The sequence below is a fragment of the Pseudophryne corroboree genome, chromosome 10 (genome assembly GCF_028390025.1).
Source record: "Pseudophryne corroboree isolate aPseCor3 chromosome 10, aPseCor3.hap2, whole genome shotgun sequence".
NCBI classification, from domain to species: Eukaryota; Metazoa; Chordata; class Amphibia; order Anura; family Myobatrachidae; genus Pseudophryne; species Pseudophryne corroboree.
Window position 1 is genome coordinate 311066892 of NC_086453.1, and position 3013 is coordinate 311069904.

The 3013-nt window shown below is 44.1% G+C and overlaps 1 pseudogene; it reads right to left on the bottom strand.

Moving 5' to 3' along the window:
* Positions 1 to 1076: 1076 nt before the first annotated feature.
* Positions 1077 to 1196, bottom strand: LOC134967216 (5S ribosomal RNA; annotated as a pseudogene).
* Between the last annotated feature and the right edge of the window lie 1817 nt (positions 1197 to 3013).

Genomic DNA, 3013 nt, shown 5'->3' on the forward strand with positions numbered 1-3013 from the left:
GACAAGTGTACATACAGGCACAGCCCAACAGCTGTTTCAACCGGTACAGGTCTTCCTCAGGGGCTATCTGAGCAGTGTCTAGCACAGGGATATAAACATAAATTGGCGCCAAAACAGCAAAAAACCAACATCCAATGGGAAGAGAGGGAGGCGGAACAAGCCCTGTATTTTTTTTTTCTATGAAGATTTATTCCATATCAAGGCGACAAGTGTACATACAGGCACAGCCCGCGGCTCCCCCGGCTCTCCAGCTCTGTCGTGTCATCGCTAATGTAAACAAAGCCGGAGCCGTCCCTGGCAACGGCTCTGGTGCGCTATGTGCGAGGAGGGGGACACCAGCACAGACAACACTGAGCCCGCACAGGGGACGGGGACAGTGTAGGCTGCACACGGTATATAACAAGACATGGAACGTGGCATGACATAAAAAAGTGTAAAACATAGTGCTGAAAGAGAAAAAAACATACTACATAATCACACAATGCACAATGCATAATCAAAAAGAATAACCAATGCAAAATGCAAGATGCAAATAAGAGAATGCGCTCCGCTGGGTGTCGCTGATAAAAAGGTGTCAAACAATAGCCGTAAACTGTCCCGTATGGACAGATCCCTGAAGCAATAACGATCATTAAGGCACTGTAGGCATTAAATGGACCAATAGGTCTAACTCAATCATATATCAGAAATGACAGCGGCAGTTAATGGCACAAATGGTGGTGGATGACATTGGAAAGTGTCAATGGACAATATTCAGGTGCCCAGCAGAGCAAAAACTAAACAGCGGCAGAAGAACAGGAAAATGAAGGAAAATCCCATAGGGGCAAAGATGTGGCAGGACGCTATCAGCATCCATGTGGATAGAGCACCTAAGTGAAATATAAAATGAAAGAAAAGAAATAGAATTAAGGTAGAGCCCACTGTGTGCAGATATTGGATGGATCGAAGGTAGTGCATTAAACGGAAGGGTAAATGATGCCAAGGTATAGGGGGTGGGAGCACAAGAACGCAGAATAAACAGAGATAACTAAAGGATGCCCATGCTATAGTCCGAGGCCATGAGTGGTCAAGTGATAAAAGTACAGCACCCAGTATTCCCAGACCGTCTCCAGAACTGGTACTGACTGGGCCCAACACTGCTTAGTTTCCAAGATCGAACGGAATTGGACGTCGTCCAGTGTGGTATGGCTGTAGAAAACACTAGAATTCCACATCAAGAGCCGGCAAATGCCTATCCGTAACAGGGCAATGCTTGTGGTGATGGCAGAAAAGTGCCATAGCAGCAAAGTCACTCCCACAACCCATGAGGAATGCAAGATAAGTAATCGCATCAATACATCATGCACAATCACTGACACACGGCGGTGTCAAGGGGCTCAAGCAAAAAACTTAGTAGGTGAAAATGCATAATACTGGACACACGGCGGTGTCTAAAGAAATGAAACCAACAAAAGCAAGGGCTGGATCACTTCACAAGAAACAACCCAACCTAAAGTCTACATTAAGACCATTGGGAGTCAAAGTGTGTAGTCTGTAAATCCACTGGAGTTCTCTTTGTAGTAACAGCCTGTCTCGGTCACCTCCCCGCTGGAGTGGTGGTATCTGGTCTATAATGCAACATTTAAGTTGATTGACCGTATGCTGTGCCTCTTTGAAGTGTCTTGCAACTGGTAAGTTTGTGAAGTCTCTCGTGGAATCTGTGGATGCAAGACATTTCTTAATAGAGGAGCGATGTTGGCTGAGTCGTTCTTTAAGCATTCTGCTGGTCTTGCCAACATACAGTCGATTGCATGGACATTTGAGAACATAGACAACAAAGCGGCTGTTACAATCCAAACTCTGTTTAATTGAATACTCCTTATTGTCAGATGGATTGATGAAGCGGTTGCCCAATAACAGGAATGAACAGTTGGAGCATCCCATGCATCTATAAACCCCAGGTTTTTTCGTAAGCCAATTAGACGTTCTATTAGTCTTTGAGAAAAATCAGTCTTGACTAGAAGGTCCTTCAAATTAGGACCCCGTCTGTAGGCAAATCTGGGAATCAAGGAAAGGTCTTTGGTGAGCACTGGATCACTCGCAATCAAGTGCCAGTGTTCCCGAATTTTGTTGCGGATAAAGCCAGAGGATGTGGTGAACATACTGCTGAAATTTAACCTGTCTTGCTCCATATCAGCAGGACGAACTTTTTTATATAAAGCATCTTCTCTCTTAATCTGTCCGATCCTAGATAGAGCGTCATCTATCTCCTTCCTGGGATAGCCTCTGTCAAGAAATCGTTGACACATGGACTCCAATGCAGCTGGGATGGCCGTGGGATCAGAGATAATGCGAATCACCCGCAGTAGTTGTGAAAAGGGTAGCCCTCTTTTAAGGGGAGCCGGATGGAAGCTTGAATGTAACAGCAAAGTATTTCTATCTGATTCCTTGCTGTAAATGTACGTCAAAAGTTTGTCGTTCTCCTTTTTGATGGAAACATCCAAGAAGTTGATGTGTGTTCTGCTGAAAGTCAGACTAAATCTAATTGTTCCTGGAATTGAATTAAGTTCATTGATGAATGCCAAAAGTTTCTCTTCGCTGCCTTGCCAAATGAAAAATAAGTCATCAATATAGCAAACATAAAATGACAAAAATTGACCAAAACGAGGATTACCAGAGATATGCACCTGTTCATAGGCCGCCATGAATATATTGGCGTAAGATGGCGCCATATTCGAACCCATAGCGGTCCCCTGTTTCTGTAAATAAAAGCAATTTTCGAAGAGGAAATAATTCTTATTGAGAATAACATCAATGAGCAACAACAAAAAAGACACCGGTGGGCCAAAATAGGCATCGTTGTCCGTAAGCAGTTCCCTGTATGCTCCCATTCCTTGTGAGTGCGGAATGTTTGTGTAGAGACTCGAGACATCAAGAGTCACCAACAGGGTGTCATCGGTAATATTACGTAGTGTTTCAAGTTTCCGCAAGAAATCGGAGGTGTCTTCAATGAAGCTGGCTGTTTGCTTAACCA